The sequence below is a fragment of the Heliangelus exortis genome, chromosome 2, assembly GCF_036169615.1.
Source record: "Heliangelus exortis chromosome 2, bHelExo1.hap1, whole genome shotgun sequence".
Lineage (NCBI taxonomy): Eukaryota > Metazoa > Chordata > Aves > Apodiformes > Trochilidae > Heliangelus > Heliangelus exortis.
Genome location: NC_092423.1, coordinates 13,648,401 through 13,668,059, shown reverse-complemented (window position 1 = coordinate 13,668,059; position 19,659 = coordinate 13,648,401). Strand labels below are relative to the sequence as shown.

Sequence of the window (19,659 nt, the reverse complement as noted above, 5' to 3'; positions counted from 1 at the left end):
CTTTGAGAAAAAAAAAAAAAATCTTTAATAATTGGAAGCTCACAGATGTGGAAAAGAAATTCTCAGTAGTTATTTTCTCAGAAGGAACATATACGCCTTAAAAAAGGGGATGAATATATATATATGTAACTGCTCCTTTAATAAACTATTTGCTTAAGCCAAGTTTTTGTCCTCAGTGGTCAAGTTTGTTCCTCATTCTAAGCAAGCTGACAGGGCTCTTCCACTGTTTGGAAAGGCACTGAGCTTGCACTCCAGAACAGAGCCACCCATTCTTCTTCTGGGAGTTAGTTGATTATCCTTAGAGCTACAGATCTGTACCAAGGGACTCAAATGAGACTTCATTTTTATTTTTGAACAACTTATTTCCCCAGGCTGTCTGTATTAGACATATCCAGGTGGTCTCAAATTATTTACAACTGAAGGAACCTCTGTGGTCACCAGATTACCTGCATGGGGAAGCACACTTGAACATCTGAAAGTCAGTATTTCTCTTCTCAGAAAACAGGATAATCTTTGTTATTTTCATTTGGAACACTTTTATACTAAGCTAAGAGAACCTAAATATATAAATCTCTTTACAATCTTTTGAGAGTAGTGATTTCCTTTAAAAGATGATCTTTGTTTAAAACGAACAAACAAAAAAGGACAGAAGGGCCTTGGATGTATTCCATCTTTTTTAATTTTTTTTTTTATTTTTTTTTTTTTTTATTTTTTTTTGGATGATAATGATGTACACCTACCCAGCAAGGAGAGGAACTGAACATTACATCTTCTGATCAGGCTACTCATTAACTGTCAGTTCAGGTGTTAAAATTTATTTGTAAAAACCTGAGCTTTGTATTTACAAATGGTGCACCTTAAGCACTTTTCTGAAACACTTATTGCTGCTTCTTTGCTTCTTCTGCTTCCCCACAGAAAAAAAGCACAACTTTTTAAAGAACAGTAAGTGCCTAAGAGCATCTATTCTTGAATAAACCTGCTCACATAGAGGGCCCAGCTTTCCTGCTGTTCCTGTTTTGTTTTGCTAGTCTTTTTGTTGGTTTGGTTTGGGTTTTTTTTGTCTTTGCCTTCATTTTTCTCAATAAAACCAGAGTTTTAGACTATAGTGGTCAACATAATTGACTTTTTTTTTTTCAGTTTTAGTGATTTTTGCTTCTCAGAGTGTCTTCAGAGTTATTCTTAGGTCTATCTTTTAGGCTGCTGGCATCTGCTCATCCTGGCAGTCAGATGAATATTTTAAGAGGAAATCTGACAGTCTGCAAATATCTGCTGCAGTGTTAGTGCCAAGAGAGTCACTATTTTAATTACCTATAGAAATGTGTGTGTGTGTGTGTGTGTATATATATATTTATAAAATATGGTAGCCAGGTTATAGAGTTACTTCAGTTTTTAATTTAACAGTTTGTTTTCGTTGAATCATAGAACCATATAAATCAGAGATGGAAAAGTTGTATTAGGTCATTTAGTCTATCTAACTGCCAAAGTGGGATTGTTCCCTGCAGTATATTTTCCAGTGTTTTATCCAGTACTTTTCCATCCTCTGGGTTGGGCTTATACTTTAGCTTTTTGTTCAGTTAATATTATGTTTTGACATTTTAAGTATTTTTCCAGGATTCACTAAACTGTGTTACCACTCCATGGCTATAACAAAGATGCCTATTGCTGCTTTTCAGTTGTATGAGATGCTAACTAAAGTTATTAAAATATGGCTGTTTGAGATGAGCCCACCTCTCATCTAACCATGAAAGACACTGTAAATTCACCCTTCAGTGTGTAAAGTTGTGGGATACCTATTTTTGAATTACTAACAACACATAATCTGCTTGTTTGCTGTTTTCCCTTAGCTAGCTTAAGTTCTTTCTCCTCCTTGGCTGAGTCATATATGAGGTGTATTTTTCTTTAGGTCTGTTTTTAATTGATTAACATTTCTTAGTCAGCCACTCAGCTACCTAAGTAGCACATCATTAATATAAATCAATAATATTTCCAAGAGTAGGCAAAGTTTAATTATGTCCCCATATAACAAGCACTTGAAAACTTTTTTCTTCTGTGGCAATGATGAATGGGAAACATAGAAGAGGTCCTGTGATAGTAGGGCTAAAAAAAAGAAGTAAGAGGCAGAGATGATTGCTTCATGCCAGATCCACACTTGGCATCCCTTGCAAACAAGGGTCAAGCCAAGGTTGGTGCTGTGGTATCTGTGTCTCATCCAACTGAGGAATTTCTGTGGTATTTATATTCGCTGGTGCTCAGCATCTCTGCCTGCAGTGCTGGAGTAGGACTGTGAGTTGGTGCACAGGAGACTGAGCAGCAAGAGGCTTCTGTGTAGTTTCCCTCTTGGCACCAGCAACTGCAGCAGCTCCATCCTGATAGTCTCTGTCATATGACCTAATGCACACGTGTGCTCCCTCTGGTCATCTATGTCACACAGAAAAGTTTGCAGAACTATGCTAATTTAAGTCAAAATGGGAGTGTAGCTGCAGTGATTAGCAACTTTTTAGCTTTCCCAACAAAGACTTTTGAATATAATATTCTTGTACACTGACTTCCAGCAAAAAAATAATCATCAAAATCATTATTTAGTAGCCTTATAGCAATCAACCTCCCCATTAATGAGATGTTAACCTTAATTTCTTTTAAAATGTGGTGTTTTCTGAACAGAGAGGCTCTGTGAGATTTAATTAGAGTGAGTTAACCTTTTCCCACTGAAATAGTTGCCCTACGTGCTTTTTATTTTGAGCTTGCTTGTTGCATCTCCATCTCAAACAAACCCTGCTGATGCCTTAGTTAATGGTTGAACAATGCTGTAAGGATGCAAAGGACTAAGAAGCTGAGTATTGTCATTAATACACAGAATTGCTAGTCAGGAGACCTGGGTTCCCTCCCAGCTGTATTGCTGATTTCCTGTAGCTGTGTGTGAAGATGTTGTCATGCCAATAAAGTCCGACTGAACTGTGCATGACCTGGCCATGTCAGCTACAGTCAGCCAGAATATTCAGAACTGCTTGCTAAAGCTTTAGGCAACTCTTTTTAGTAAAATAATTTGAAAACTTTGTTATTACACTGATTCTGATAAAATTTTCCTATGATTTATGGCACCAGCATTGAATTTCTATTTCCCTCTGTTTCTTAATCCATGAAATAAGAGTGATGAATGTTTTTGTGTCTTACCAGGATTAAAAAATAGTTTATCTGAATTCTTTAATACCTTTAAACTAAGAGTGCTGGGAATGTGCATAACAGATTGTAAAGTTCTGTGTTTTTCTCATCTCACTTTGTCTTTCACAAACATCCTGTGCATTCCTGAAGATAAAATCCACCTTTGTAAGACACTGTGACTCTGCTTGTTTAACACATTTCCTGGCTTGGGTTGGAAAAATGACTTATGAATAGGGTTAGACTTCAACCACTGAAATTTCTTTGGCAGGTGACAACATATGAGGTCATTTTACACAGCTCTAATCACCATTAAATCCTTCACCAATACCAGTCTAGTGAGTCAAGACAGAGCCTATGTGCAACCCAGTGCAAAGGAAACTACTAGTAAACCTACCAACCATCTCAGTTAAGCCCCCAGATCCTGTGCCAGGATATTTACAGAGGAGATCAATTTTAATTTGCTTCATTTTTCTGAGCCTACAATGTATAATTCCTACATAAGAAATTTATCACTTCTCTTTGTATTTTCTAAGGTAAAAGCTAGGGAGCCTGAAGGGTTCATGTCAGCCCCAACGTGACTTGTCTGAACTGTCTTAATCTGAAGACCAATTTGCTCTATAGGCCCCTAAGGGAGGAACTTGTTGATTTTGGCAGTGTTTACCTTTCCTACAAACAAATTCATCGTTTTCCAGACCTGCTGGCTCTTAAAAGTCACTTGAGAGCTGAGGGAAAAAAAAAATCTGCCCCAGGCTGCATCAGTATTCTTTTTCCTGTGTTCTGGGGAAAGCTTTTGTGTTCTCCGCAGCTGCTTGAGGATAATCCGTAGAGTCAAGATTATTCACAGAGTCAATAGAAATGCCTGTAAAGTTCTCTGAGTTTAGTTTCCTTCAGTGGGAGGAGTAAAAGCCCCTGATAGAAAAAAAAAAAAAGTAGAAAGAAAAAGAATGAAGATTCTTGACTGAGTTAACTGTATTTTCAACTACAAGAGAGGAAATAAAAGAGCTGACTTGAGCCTGCCTTTCACCCTTTCACTTTTGGGAACTACATACTATATTCCTTTTTTTTTTTTTTTCATTTACATAGATTTCACACTGACATTTTTTGGTGTGACTGGTATCTGCTTTTAGATATTATATATCAGGAACAAAACCCCCTGTTTCTAACATAAACACAGCAGCTTCAAACTTTTAATTATTCACACATAAATCATATAAAGTGATGAGAGCCACGTAATATATTACCGAGCTATATCATTCAGCTCTGACTGGCTGAAATGCACTTTCTCACTGGTTTGTCTTCACCAGAACCAATTACTTAGCAGTCAGATTTTTTAGCTACTTCTAAAATACACCACTATTAAAAAAAATAAATCACATTTTTGAAGAAAAATATTTCCACCTTTTCCCCCCTACCTTGAGGCTCAGGCGTTCTCCTAGCGTGCGAGAGCTCTAAGAGCTTTCTCTAAGGAAAGTGGCCCTCACCTCTTACATGCAGATGGCAATCACTAGACTTTGACAGTTTTTTTCTGCTTCCTTTACAATTCTGAAAAGTAAAGAAAAACTTTATACTGTTCCTTCAATGAAAAAGATCTTAAATTTAGCAGAGGATGGTGGGCTCCCATGAAGACAGAAATCCACCACTAGTTCCTCATGGAGGGCAGCAGCTGGCTGTTCTGGATCTAATTTGAGGTGCTGATCCACCCTTTAGGGAACACTGGCACTTAAATCAGATTCCATGCTGGAGACCAGTCAGCTAAAACTTTTGGGACTCTCACACTGTCATTGGATATTGCCCAAAGCTATTAAGTTGCATTTAGAGGTGAGTATTTATTAGCTCAAGCTTTATTACCCCTTCAATGTCTATATAGTTGGATTCAATGAACCTAAGAACCTATTTTTTTTGTTCTTCAGTGTCCAGTCTGAATTTTCCTACATCTTTTCTAATAATACTTCTTACTGATGGCCTTGTGATGCCAGTAAGTAGTAGCAGGGTGAAGATACCACAGCTAACCCCACCAGAATTGAAACATAAGGCCTATATGACCTTCGTATATAAAACCTAAAGAGTGTGAAAACTAAGAAAAGCAGACAGGACTGGGTTTTTTGCTCTCTGTGTTGATAACAAAAAGGCTTTGGTAAGGATGACAAATGCCTGGATTTTGCAGCTTTGACTTAGGCAACTTCAGCTAGATATTCACCTTACCCTTTACTGATGAGTTCTGTCCACAGTGCAGAATGCATGCTTGGATTTTGACCACCCTAGTTCAGGGTTTGGTATACAGTGCAGACTGTTTGTTGGAAGTACATTAATGCTAAAATGCTAGGTTAAAGGATGGTTCCCATTTGCAGATGCAAGGTCACGTCCTAGTACAGCCCACCAGCTGGTGTCTGTCAGCACTTGGAGAAACCTGGTACTGGTCTCCCTTCCTGCAGCTTTCCCCTCTGATGTATTTATGGGCAGCAGTCACAACCCCTCTCATCAGTGATTTCTGCTGACGTGATTGTAATCTTATGATTGCAGTTTCTTGCTACTGTTGTTTCACTCCTTTGTAGTGTCTGTAAAGATAACACATTTAGACAAAAGTTGATGTGTTTGCTGTTTACATAAATCCCTGTTCTGCCAAAGAGCTGAAATTTATTTAGAGATGAAAAATTAGGCAGACCTTAATGAAAATGTTGAAGACAGGAGAAAGGTAGATGGAAGACTGTAGTTCAAAATCTACTGCTTTGCTACCTTCAAGGCAGAAATCTTAAATCTATTAAATACTCGTAGAAAGAAATTAGCTAGGACATTGATGCTTTAGAGCACACCAGCTACTTATGCTGATGGCTGACTTCACAGCCTAGCTCTAAGAGGAGCAGACAAAGTTCAGAGATACAGCAGGTAGAAGCAATGCTAGGAAGTATGCCACACTCACCCTTGCAAAAGAGTAGTGTTAGTGATTTAACTTGATTGTATCATGTATCACACACAGTTTGAGTCGCTTCCCACTGCCACTACTTGTTTGGCAGCCATCTTTCTGGAAGATGTACTCAGTTTTACTTCTTTCTGGAAAATCATGGAGCTGTCAAGGTTTTTGATCCTTTTATGCCTACACAACCCATCATTACTGTCTAGTCTCCATGGTTAAAGTATTTTCTAAAGCAATTAGAAAAGCGAGGTCTTTGTTTAGCTTATTCAGATATCTGTGGAAACTCCATGAGAAAACACAGTCACAGAGATTAAAGGAGTTTGTGGATTTGTCTACATTACTATGGCTGATCCTTTTCATATGAGTACATACAGACCCTCAAAAAAGTCTGCAACCCTACTTATGTGCAGAGTCCATCTGACCAGAGATCCCATTTCTGAGAGTGGTCTGTAGTGACCTCTAAAATGGGTGTTTAAGAAGGACGACACAAGTGAGGTGGTTCTTCCTTTTTCTCGTTCTTCTGGATTATATCTGAGGAGTTCTGGAACAATCTTATACCTCTACATATTTAGGCCTTTCCAGAACATATATTAGTGAAAGGACTTATATTTCAAACTCACGTGCTTCTGGTTTGAGCAATGCCACAAAGAGCTGTGCCCTTGGCCAATCTGGTGTAGTCATCTGGTTGTGCTTCTAGGCAACACTGTGCAGCCACTCCTCGCTAAGTAGGCATAGCTGAGTATCTGCTGAGTGATGATAGTTGTGATTTGACACATCATTGCATGGTTGCATTTATTTAAAATAACAAAATTACTGCCCTCATTATCTTACTATTTTGGGGATAATTTAGCCTTTTCCAAACTAGAAGGTGAACTGCTTTATTGAACAGTTCTGATAGAGTTCCAGTCACAATGATTCTAGTCAGCAAGGTTCTTTTGTTCAGGCGGATTTTATTCATTTTGACTGTGGTAGGTTAGTGCGGTTATGACAATGTGATCAGTCAGTCACTTTAGCCAGCATTTTGTGGGGCTGACAAGCAGTTGTAGGGTGGAATTTGAGACAGTAGCCTCTCTGGCCAGCAGGCTTTCCACAGGCTTTCTGTCACCTGCTTCCCTTTCTTTTTTCCTCAGCCTGCTGTTTTTCCTCCCACCTCTGTTTTATTGCTGTCAGCTGAGACTACATTTGTCTGTGAATTAAATGGTTTCACCAGGTTAACTTTTTTATTTTCCATTCTTCAGATTTCCTCCTCTCTTTACCACACTCCCTCCAGAAAACCGCTCCCTTGTCTATTTTAACCTATTCCCCCAAAGTTGTTTTCCTTCCGTATTTGTGGGGTCAGTGCTATTTGGCATACACTAGACACCAGGCTGAATCACCACCACCACTAGCCACAAAAAAACAGGTATTACCACACACCAGCCACCCCTAGTAAGTGCCAGTCCCCTGTAACCACAATTAAACTGCACAGAATTCTCCAGAGGGAATCACAGGTCATTAGTATTATTTTGAAATTAAGTGGTTTTAAAATATTTCCATAAGGATGTGCCACTATTTATCTGTGTGGTTGCAGACCTCATCAGCTGCAGTCCAAAAGACTGCTCCAGCCATAACTCAGCTGCTTTCAGACACTGAACTCTGAAGCCTCCACGTGTCCAGAGCTTCTTCATCCCTATACCTGGTTATGCTGTCCCTCTTTCTCTGCCAGCGCATTTGCTCTCTGAGCTGGTTCTCTAAAAAGCCAGCACAGTTTTTAAATGTAGTTAGGCAAAGCAAGATCATTTTGGCAAGTTAGGAAGTGACCACACAGTGAGGTTTGACTTCCTCAGCACAGCAGTGATGAGGAGCAGAAGCAGCAGTAACCTCTGGGTGGCTTCACTGAAGCTCACATAGCACACCCACATGCAGCACCCATCAGGAACTGTAATGGGTGCTGCAGGGTGCTGGGACTATGTGTGACAGCTTGAAGCATGACTGTGCTTGTGCCTACCTGGGACTAAGGGAAAATATCTACACCTGAGTGCACTGCTTTCTCAAACCAGGGTAGCCTGCTTGCTCTAAGGGCTCGCCCTTGCCAGATGTATCTGCAGACACTCTGGCAGTTTCTGAATAGTGTTTTGATGTAGACAGCTATTAGTAGCTTCCCAGAAAGCATTTTTTTAAAGTCAAGTATTATACAATTCAGGCAGAGTTTTAGTAATATAGAGGGAAAATATACCTGGATGGGCTAAAAAAGGTTGTCAAAAGAAGGCTAAACTAATTATAGAAAATACAGAAAGTCGAAGGCACCAGGACATTAGAAGTATCCATACATAGCCTGTCATTCCTTGGTTTTATCTCTATATTGTTTTTACTTTTCTTGTAGGAAAAACTGCCTTCAAGACCCAAAGTACTTAAAATTTTTCACTGTTCAGTGGTCTAGAATTTCAGATCTTCACATGTGTTTTAATAAGTCTGGAATGAATTTTCTAGAGGTGGTGACACAAAGTAACCACGAGATGTTTATTATTTAAATAAAACTTTAATTTGAAATAGGAAAAGCTTATATTTTTTCCCAAATTATTAAATTAAGTGTCTACTAGACCAATGGATTAAAATTATTTCCTTATATTTAGTTCCAAAATCTTCCATGGTGCTTTTTCTTCAGTCTATAAGGAATGAACTCATAATGCTTAGCAAATGCAGGTACAAATCACTTCTGGGTATTTTACTAATAATAGGGTACTTGTTTTATACAAAATTAATTGTACTTATAACCAAAGAAAAAATTAAAATATCTACCAATTAATTTTTTAAATTAATGCAAACACATGGATTTATCAAGGTCAAGCAAGTGTTACAAGAATAATAACATAAGGCCCATATTTTCAAGATTGTCTTTAAGTAGGCATTTGTAAATTTAACTCAAGAAAGGGACGGAAGCCTAAGGACCGAAATTTTTGAGAAACACTCTTAAAATATTTCAACAGGGTTCCAAGAAATGAAGACAGATATTTTACTTGTGAAAGCTTGGTTTATAGCTTCTGGCCGCATATGTGGACACCAAAACACTGACTGTTGCAAAGCCTAGCATCTGCATCTAGGCTCTTCCAAAAAAGTTCTGGCAATAGTGTTGTGGATATGCAATATTTGCACAGAAATCTCTGCCAAAAATGAGCTGTGAGCAGGAACACTTAATTTAGTAACAAAGAAACACTAATGAGGGAGGTGTTTTACATACCAGTGCTCCCTCTCCCTGAATTTTTAGGACTTTTGCTGAGAATTATGAAATCGTGTCTTCCCTCATGCGAGAAATTCACAGCAAGGAACCTTCTCCTGCATGTCAGCATCTGTAAATTTTCTTTTGAAAATGCAACCAAGATCATGCTTATACTTTTTAATAATAGAATAGAGAAGGTGGAAAGAGTAATTTAGTCCTGTAGTTAAACTGCAGGGGGTTCAGTCCCTCTGCATATCTCAGCTCACTCAAGGTGAATAACTGGAGATCCCATTCTCCCAGGGTGACAGATCAGACAGTGGCAATAAGCTCCAGTGGTGATTGGCCTGTTGGCTACGAAGTCACTGGGAGAGGAAGCACTGATTCTCCAGGTGGTTACAGAGTACACTTTGAGAAAGAATAGTGCTGTACAGTCTCTGCATCACTGGTTTTAAACCCATGGCATTAATCCACAAAAAGCCTTGAGAAAATAACCAGGACTTTTGGTGCCTTTTTGAAAATGTAACAACAGGCTCAGGATCATCTAATTCTCTCATAATGTTCCTCTATAGGAGATTTTAAACAGTTTTATAGATAATAGAAAATCTTTTATGGGGGGCTTTGAGTATGCACTTTTCTACCTGTGCAGCTTTAAAGTTACGATGGCCTCTCTGAAAGAGGATATGAAGGGCTGAATATTGTCACTTAAACTAAACCTGCTTTTCAGTGATATAAGTGCTCTTGCCTTCAAAATAATGAATAGGAATGATGGGTGTGTGCTCTTACTCTGGTCATGTTTCTAAAATTGAAGGATGTTTGTAGCACTTCTTGCAGAATGTGCTCCCTTTTGTTTTAGTTCATAGGTAGAAGTCCTCACTTGTGGATTTAATCCTTAGGCAGGACTCTGATTTTGGAAGCCTTTGGCTGAGGGTGCTTAGGAGGCTGTATGCACACACAGACACAGAATTTAAGGCGTCTGGGGATTTTTTATGGTAAAAGTTTACGTATCTCCTGTTTTAAGCACTGCAAATACCTAGGAGTTGTGACAATTTCAGTATTGGACATAGCATTTTGGATTTCATGAAGGCCCTGCTCTAATACCTTGTTTGGGTCTCAGCCACAGAATGCATGGGATAGCAGACTGTAGTGAATTTTTTTCTGGTCATGATATGAACATTTTTTACCTATAGCTGATCTGTGGTAAAACAGATAATTTTAAAGCTGTTGAATAAAGTGATGCTGTTTGGACTATAGAGTGGCCTTCCACTATGGTATCCAAGAGCACACAGCTGGACTCCTTTTCTGAGGAAAAAACAGGGAAGCGTAGAGGCAAGCAGGAACAAGTATGCAAAAAAAAAGGTAAAAGAAAGGAGGAGGGTGGTGAGACAGGGTTATGTGCTTGTGACTATTCATGGATGGACACATGATTTTTCTGTTTTCTCAGTGGGCAAGATGAACAAGCAGATATGTAAACAAGGCACTTGGCATATGCCTACCTGTTTGGTCTATACAAAGATACCGAGGAGAATGGTTGAATTAATGATGTTGCCAGCTGTTGGAATTTTATTAGTGAGCCTTGCAATAGTTGGTGATTTTTTTGCTTTTAAAGAGTTTGAAATTCTCATAGTGACAGATGAAAAGATGTAAAGAAAGAAAAGAAAATGGAATGAAGACAAACAGGAATGAAGCCTATTTTAATGATTTTCTTTTAGTTTTAATTGTGAGACCTGAATGCCAAGAGCTGCCATGACTGCACCTGTGGAAGGTTTCTAAGTGGCCATTTTGATCACTGGTCCCTGAGAGAGACCTTTTCTTACATGCTTATGAGGAAGCTTTTAATATGTGGCTGTAGGAGCCTCACCTGATGTCAATTTAAAGAGACAGATGATTTCTTCAAGTTGGAAACTAATGTGCTGTAATTCCCCAGGGTATAAATTAATACAAAATATATGTCTAATAATATAAGGTACTAGACAGAGAGAGATCGGCCTGAGCAGCAGAGCTGTAGTGTTGAGTTCTGCAATCAAAGAATGCAGGTACCTTGAGGGAGTGTCTCAAGCTGGCTGATTACCCATTAAAATCTCAAACCTTTGATATAGGCCTATAGAATGGCTCGCTTCACATGAAGAGAGTAATATTTTCAGGTTTTTTTATATGTATGGGTCTTGGCTTGGCACGGCATGGTGAGAGGAAGCCCCGTGATGGCAACTCCATGATCAGTAAGTTTGGGTCTTTTCACTAATCATGAATAAATGGGGAAGAGTAATTCCTGAATTGTTTTTATTTATTCAGAATACTTCTGATATTGCTAGTGTCCTGCTTCTAATTCTCTGCTGTTAAGTATACTGTTCTTCCTTTATATACAAGCAATGCAATTATAGAATCCTTTTTTCCTTAGGATCCCAGAATAAAAGCACCTTCACTGAAGATAATGCAAGCGATTAAAGGCCTGTTTGTATAGAACATATTTGTCAAATGGATTTTCCTGTCAGTGATGATGTAACCTTAGAAGTATGACAACCACATCTATGCAATATTAGCTGTAAGGCTGCTGGTTAGGAGGGATACGCTCCTTGTTGCTTTCCATAGACTGTATTTGTTTGTAAAATATCAAATGAACTCCAAGTTGAGTTACTGAGTGACAGGATGGAATTCCTTTGTGAAAATCTATGGCTTTTGTTGTACTTGAGGTCAGACAGGATGGTCAATTCTGAATTTATATCTATGAACAGCACTTCATTAAACAATAGTAGACAACTCAATCCAGCCTGCATTTTCTAGTAGGCTCTTTTTTTTCTCCTTGAAACTTAAGAACATGATTATGAAAACTTCTAGTTAAGTCTCATCTGCATCCCAAACCTTGACTAATCCCAAGATCACAGCTGTGGTATGTTCATTTACACCACAAGATCTGGAAACTAAAGTCACTTCTGCTTGAAGTGAAAACCTTACTACTACATATGAATGTAGATATTCTGTAGATATTCTACTAGTCCTTTCTTCAATAAAAGAATGAGCATAGAAACTTAGGCTTCTAGAAAAGAGAAAACATCCCTTTTGGCAAACACCAGCATGCCATTTGTGTGCTTATGAAAAACTGCTTTGATAGATTTAAATGTGGAGAAATTACAGAGTTGGTCTGTGTCTCAATGTTGTTTCACACTTTAAAAAAAATTCTAGGGTGGCTTATGAATGTCTCATTACTAGAAAAGAATAATATTCTCATTATGAAGTGTAAAACTGAACATAAAATACTCTAACAGGAACTGTTCACGTAGCTCAATGAGAAGCATTTAATTTCAAACACTTGAAGGAAAAGCTGAGGAAAAAAGCCACCAGAATGCAAACAGGAGGTAAAAATCTTACTCTTCCCAGTGATCCAGGGATGGATCAGTATTGGGATGAAGAATTCAGCCAGCCACAGCAATGAGGGTTTCAACTCCTAGGAAAGTGTCATGACCTCTAGTGTCTTTGGTGCTTGACTAGTAAATTCTGTTCCACCTTTGACTAAGTGATCAAAATTTTATTGAGCTTTCAGGATACTGTCATGTAGGTGACTATCATGATGTATAAATTAGAAAATCACTTTCACTTTCTTAAAATTGGTTTAATTATTTGAGTTGTTTCTTGAAATGATTCCATGTAAAAATGCTGTAGAAAATCTGCCCCAGAATGGCTTAGGGAGAGTGCTTGGGGAAGTAATGTGTATCAAAAGCAAAACAGTTCTGAGAAAGAGATTTCACCTCAGTGAGGACCAGTGGCTGGGATCCATGGTGGGTGGTGAGGGCAGTGCCCTGAAAGGAAAAACTCCTGGTTCAGGAAGCTATACAATGAAGATAACCATTTCTATCAAGTAGATCAAGACCCTGTAACACTTAGACTTCCTTCTTTTGCTTATATCAGGAGTTGAAAAGAAAGCAGGTATCTACTACAATCTTGTGTTTTAGGACAAAAGTTCATAAGGTTTTTAACTCTAATGTGGAATACAAAGTAATTTAACATGTTTCAAATTTGCAGCAAGTGGAGTTGCCATCTTCCATTCAACTCTTTTTTTGAAAGAGTTACTCCTTAACACTGAGACCATTTCTAGTAGCTATATCTCTTAAATAACCAATGTCATCCTTTTTCCCCAGGCGTCTGAATCCAGCAAAGGTAGAAGGAAATGGGAAGAATACCACCTGGGAGGCTTTAAGAATTGAGAGACCGCAAATTTCCCAGATGCATACAAAACCTCAAGTTACATTCATGTTGTAAGCACGGCCTGAGGGGCAGCAACACATCAAACCAAGGTTTTATTCAAGTGGTTTTGAGGTTTGAGGTGAATGTTACACTGCTGTGGTAGCATCCTGAGGGGTGTAGTGTGGGCAAACTGTGAGTGGGATTTATTTGCTCTAAGTGTGTTAGTATATTCCTGAACAGGGGAATGATTATAGGGGAGCTGTACAGTAAGAATAAATGTTTTTCTGCCTTACAAATACTTATGTCTATGGAATGTTTGTTTCTGTTAACATTATATCATAGAAAATAACAGAAAAGAAGTTAAATATCCTATTATGGGTTTCTATTTCCCACTAATCTTGTATAAATAAAATATCATTAATTATTTACATCGCAAACAAAGAGTTGAAAAAGCTTAGAGGAAAATGAGTTCATTGTGAACTCATATAATTTAAACTCTATTATCTAGGAGCTAATTTGAGACCACCTATTTTGTAATTGTGGTTGAGAGAGATTAAAAAACTAAAGAAAATGAGTTTAAATAACACAACAATTATTCTGTTTTGGCCCTAGTATTTATTTTTGTATAAGAAGTCTCAATGATAGCCTCCAGTCTCTCATAATCAGACTAATTTACTTTAAAATGTCATAAGAAGGTAAGCAAATACCTAGAAGTAGTAGATCTGTACAGTAGATATTTCTCTATTGGAAATTATTCACCCAAGTATAGTATTTATATGATAAAGACAAAATCTATTTTAAAAGTGAAGATAGTGTTTTAATTTTAACAAGAAAAATTTTAATTAAAGCAAATAATTCTGTCATCTACATGTTTATTTTTTCTGTTTTTACCTTCATGTATACTTTCTGACCTAGAAGCTACACAGAAGCTCAAAATTTTTTAATTCAAACTCTTCCAAGTAGAAAATGAGATTCAGTTGATTTTTTTGTTCCTAGACTTTAAAAAATATATTTTCTAATGAAGCTGTAAAAAGAAATATTTTACTTATTCAGCTTCATGTGGAAGTTTTAAAGTATTTCTGCTTTCAAAAATTACAGGGTGACGTTACCACTCCAGAAACATTTTGATGGATATATCCTATTAACATATCTTTTTTTTTTTCCCGGAATGGGAAGATTTGTTTACCGAATTGTTTCATACCTCTCCTGTAAGCAATGAGTGCATGCAAGTCTCTTTCTCTCTGTTTTCTTTCTAGCTCATAGGTTATGGTTTTTCCCATGCTGCTGTGACTATTTTTTTAAATCTAAAAAGTACGTTGAGATCCTCAAATGAATCATTTTATGTAAAAGGAAAAGATTATTGCTATCAAGACATTATTAGATTAAAAAGTTTTCCTTTTTGATAATCTCTTCCTTCCTTCCTGAATACAGGCTTTATGGTACCACAAATAGGCCTGGAGGTAATAGTGTGAATAATCCAAGAGTAGGGCTTTGAACTTTTTTTTGAAAACCAAGAAGCTTGGTAGCTTTTTAACACCTCCTTATTTCTCCACATGCCCCAGCACATCTTAGCTTTGGAGCTATGCAATAAATAACCCTCTTAATGAACTTTGGAACTTATATCTAAGCGGCATTTTTTTTTTTCTTCCCTGCCAGAATTTTAATGTTATCATGCTAATGGCATGGGATGTTCCACAGTTCTTACAACAAATATGATCAAGTCTTGATAGCCTTGTTCTCTGCACCTCCAGTCTTTCCTCCTGCCCTACCCCCTCCCCGCACACCCCACGCGGCCCCCCGGCTCACTGCCGACATCCCCAGTGCTCAGATCGCACCTGGGACCCTCTCACCGACCCCTTTCAAGATTCCTGGGGAGAGATAAAAACACGTTGGTCCCTAGAGTGAAAGAGGAAGTTCAGCAAGTCAAAACATTGTCTGTGCAGATCTGGTTGGGGTTAGCCCCTTGTCAGGCGTGCGTGTTTTTACCTGCAGCAGCATTGAGGCAGGCAGGAGGTCTAACGCATCCGACCACAGCTTGTGATAAAGGAAGGGAAGTGGAACTTGCCAGCAGCATTCCTCAGCAGGAAGATGAAAAGGGTGAGCTCCTGCAGCACACAGGAGCAGGTATGCTAGCTAGGGCTGTGCAACACTTAACACTTGCAGTGCAAAGGCAGAAAAATGCTTTTAAAATGGCAGCAAATAGTGGTAGGACTGAAGAATAAAATGGTTGACAGATCGCCTTGTTTAGAGCTCCCTGTAAGCCCTCTTGACAATATTGCTGCCTACCAAAGCTCTTATGACTGGTGTTTATTTCCCCCCCCCAATGTTTCTTGCTCTTGATACCTGCTGACAGATACTGGAGCAAAGTGTGGTCAAGAAACTCCATTTAATTTGAAGGAGAAAATTTATCTGTGTCTGTATAAACATTAAGAAAAAAGCCAAATGTGAACTCTGCAGTCCTTAAGGGTATGATCTTGGTCCAGGTATTTTGGCATGAACACTAAAAATTTTTTAAAAATAATATCCTTTGGCTTTTGCACTTCCATTGTATTAAACTGATTTTCTTTACTCACAGTGGGATTTCAAATTAATTTGTAATTATACACACCATGAGGGGATGAGAAAGAAATGACCTAATTATAGACCAAAAGGATGCCCTACAGCTATCATCCAATTACTCCAACCATCTGAGCTCTTAAGCAAAACGATGGGCTTAATCCTCTCTTGGTCAAATCTAGTTTTAATTTGCCACTGAAAGCTATAATTTAATTTTAAATATTCATTCATATAATATAAAACTCCACACTGATGTTACTTAGAATGGAAACAGATAATGAGAATGGGCCACAATCACAGATATTCTTCTAGACTTTCTGTTCCTCCATATACTATGTGACCATTGAGTGAGGGAGAAAATCAAAGCTTCTCTGCTGTGTCCCCCAAATGGTACTAATAAGCTACAATTAGGAAGACAGAAAGATTTTAAACTAATGGAAAACTCCAAAATGCTAACAAGTGCAACCTACCTCCCAGTTTCAACCTTCCCTTTCAACAGGGAATGAAGAGTTCATGAAGACTTGCAGTTAATATGTGAGTTAAGAAGCTTTCTAATTGAACAAATATTTACCTTTTTACCTCTGCTCTTTATGAAATATACCTAATTTATACTGATGGGTTTTTATGAAAATCCTGAAGTAGAACAGAAAGAATAAATAACATAAAGAGGCATGATATAGAGTAGGTCAGTTCTCTGTAAAGCATCTGTTTTTTCAGTTCATTGACATATGCATAAACTACACACAAACCCAAAAAGTCTTTTCTTCTCATGTTTTTAATGAATTAAAAACCAAACCAAGCCAAACCAAAATAAAACCCAAACTGTAGATAAAATTTATCAGAAATTCCTGTATTATATAAAGACAACCAGACATCAAAGTGATGGTGTACAACACGAGATGGGGTAAAACACATGGAAAAGGAGGTAAGACCTGTCAGTCTGAGTTCAGTAATGAGGGCATTCACATAAAGTTTGTGTGATTTATGGTCAAATATTTTTTTTCTCCTCACTTTCACAAAAACAATGAGTTCTGAGGATGTCTTTCAGTCCCTGTGTGGAAGCTGTGACATTCTACAGGAAAAAAAATGCTGTTTATACCAAGGAATAAAGCCAAGCAGTTTCTCGGTCAGTTGAATTTTCATGGTTTTTTATGTACATCATCTTTCTATTCCCTTAGCTATTTGTAGGAAACACATTGGTTGCAGTGGGTGATACACAGAAAAATATTCTCTTGAAAACAGGATAGTACTCCAAAAAAAGAGGTGACGCTAACTGCAAGTATCAACTTAGTGAAATACATAAGTATTTGGTCAGCTGAGTATTTAACTCCTGGGATATACTGAGTAAAAGGAGGCAACCATCTTTTTCTAATTTTACAAAATGATACTTTAGACCACTTGTGAATATGTGCTGAAAAAGCATGTCAGAAAAACAGTGTAACAGAAATACCAGGTTGGGTTGTTTGATAGCTTTAGCTTTTAATTTTGTTTTAGGCACCTATCATTAGGAAATATTTCACTTGAAATTTTTTTGGCTCAGGCTTCTGATAGACCTTTCCTTGTCTTGCTACTTCTTGTTGCTATAGTTTTTAGACACACAGGCATCTTTTACAGATCAACTGACTTGCTAGCAGGCTGAAAAGGGAAATGCTGTTTTTGTTTGCTTATTAATACTTTGTTATCTTCTTCTCAGATGGGTCTAGAGGTAGAGCTGTTGATGTTATTTTTTTAAATGTGGAGTAGGTTTTAATAATCATGCTCACTGCTGTAACAATGCTTCCTCTGAATAATGCTTGCCTGTCTGAAGACGAGCAGCTTGTACTTATCCCTGTTTCACTTCACAGGCTAGAAACATGTACTTCTCTATCTGAGTGGACAAAAGACACAGACTAATGCCTAGCTTTTTATTTGCTTTGCAGCTATTGTGTTTGCAAGTTATTTTGATCAACATCAAGGATTTAGTGAGTGTTAGGTCAAAACTGACCCGTAAACTGACAGAACTTTTGTACAGTTAATATCTTCATAGTTTGTAATCACTGTCTTACCCTTTGCTTTTTGCATTGCTCTTGATCCCATTGTCTGATTAACAGTTTAGAAGTTTGGGTTACTCCTCTTATTGAAAGATTGATGGTGTAGTCATCTCTCATTGAAGCCACTCTGTTTATAAGACAGTTCAAAACCCTGTTCCTCTGAACACAGGTGAAATCAAATAGTCCAACACAGTTTCCCACCACCCAGCAAGCAGGCCATTTCCAGACAGCCCTTTTCCACGTCTCTTCCTAAACGCAGGGAGGTGCATCCAGCCAACCTGCCTGTCCTCCCTCATGAAGCAAATATCCATGTGCCTCCTGTGGCCTGTCTTTAGCATAATGCTCCTGGAGAGATGCTGAGCAGGGATGGGTCCAAAACTCCTATCTCTTTCTTAGAGATGCAGAGTTGAATGTCTATAGTTTATGCTCTGGCAGAACTTCTTTCATGAAGGACATATTGCTTCCCAAGCTAAGCTTTTTAGGGAAGAGTAAATTAGGAAGGGGAGAGAAATACTACATCTGTAAGAAAATATAATCTCTCTGGCATGCAAATTCTTCCTCAGCAAGTTGTTCACCCTATAAACTCTATATATTGCAGGGCTATTGTGGCTACAACAACATCCATTGACACACAGTCTCATGGCCAAAACATTTAGTGAAGGGAATTAAAATTACTGCTGGCCCTGGCTTTGTTTAGGCTGAGAGTGTGTGTCTGTTTTTAATGTTTTAGACGGAAGTTATTGAACTCCTTTATAGACGTAGCTAAAAATATGACAGATGGTTACCTTTAATGTAGAAGAGTGGTTACTTGAAGGAGCTTAAGTTTGGATCCAGGCTAGCAGAGTTCACAACTTTTCTTCAGAGTTATAAATTCTGGGTTTTGTTAGTAGATTCCCTCACTCTCACTGCAATAGCCACTACTGCATAATTTGCTGAAGCTAGCCATGCTCTACTGCTGTTGTAATACATCCTCTAAGCATGTATTTCTATGTTTGATCTTGAAGAAAATTACTTTCCTGAGTAAAAGGGTATTTCAAAAACATGTTGGAAATAGTAACTGTCTGAGCTGAATACAGTCTTTGCTTCTCTAGAGGCATGTTTTGAGAGGTTTGCACCAGGGCATTTCGTGCATAGCACTACCAGTTCACTTTTAAATCCACTAAAACTTCCTTTCCTCCATAGCCCACTGCTGCCACCCATGTAAAAAGCCCAGTTGATTTCAAAGTAACATCTTGCATAAGGAAAGCATAACTTGAATAGTGAAGGGATGTAAATTAATCTTGTGAAGAGTAGTGCTGTTAACTGTCCCTTTCTATGATTTCTGAAGTGAATATTTCATCTGATACATGCTAGGATGATCACCTGTAATATTTCAGATACATTCTATGTTTATCTCAGTGTTTTTAACTTCTCTCTGCCTCAGGAAATCTATACCTGTATGTGTACAGGTCTGCCATCTGTCTATAATTTCTCTTCCTGATAAACTATGTGAAGAACTTATTTACATTTTCCAGGACTTTCTACCTCACCCCTTAAAAAATTATGTTCTTTAGGCAACACTGTATTCTTCTATGACCTTTTATTCTTAAATATTTTGAAAGCATCATTTGCAATTTCATACTCTTTTTTAA

The 19,659-nt window shown here is 37.9% G+C and overlaps 1 long non-coding RNA gene across 1 annotated transcript in view; it reads left to right on the top strand.

Annotated features, from left to right (window-relative positions):
* Nucleotides 1-13,738, top strand: part of LOC139793670 (uncharacterized) — a 127,855-nt gene extending 114,117 nt beyond the window's left edge. Inside the window, exon 3 of the long non-coding RNA XR_011724706.1 lies at nucleotides 13,397-13,738. This is a non-coding gene — a long non-coding RNA (uncharacterized lncRNA). The remainder of the gene's footprint in view (nucleotides 1-13,396) is intronic.
* Nucleotides 13,739-19,659: the final 5,921 nt, after the last annotated feature.